We start from the raw sequence: 386 nt of genomic DNA, 5'->3' as shown, positions 1-386 counted from the left end.
CACCTGGTCTTCCTGGGTGGTCTCCCTTCCAAGTACTAACCAGGCCCGACCCTGCTCAGCTTCCGAGATCAGATGGGATCGGGCTTGTTCGGGGTGGCGTGGCCGAAGACTGAACATTATTTGTTTTTAATCAGAGATGCACATTCGACTGGTGTCCTGTCTTTTACGCAGCAGTCACATGGTGGCTGCTGGTGGAGAATGGGTCGGAGGAAGGCAAGGCTGGAGGTAGCCACCGTCGGGAGTGGAACGTTGCCCAGGGGAGCGAGGACGGTGGCTCTGATGAGGTGGTGGCAGTGCCGAGGGAGAAAGTGGACAGACTGGAGGTGAGTTCTGATAACAGCTCACGTTTATGAGCGCTTTGTCTATATTACCTCATTGAACCTTTA

At 54.7% G+C, this 386-nt stretch overlaps 1 pseudogene; it reads right to left on the bottom strand.

The window, feature by feature from the left end:
• On the bottom strand, positions 1–110 carry LOC111743691 (annotated as a pseudogene).
• Between the last annotated feature and the right edge of the window lie 276 nt (positions 111–386).

Source organism: Pteropus vampyrus, unplaced genomic scaffold (genome assembly GCF_000151845.1).
Source record: "Pteropus vampyrus isolate Shadow unplaced genomic scaffold, Pvam_2.0 Scaffold118, whole genome shotgun sequence".
In the NCBI taxonomy this organism is placed as follows: domain Eukaryota; kingdom Metazoa; phylum Chordata; class Mammalia; order Chiroptera; family Pteropodidae; genus Pteropus; species Pteropus vampyrus.
Note: the sequence above shows the minus strand (reverse complement) of the source record. Positions and strands in the feature narration are given on the sequence as shown.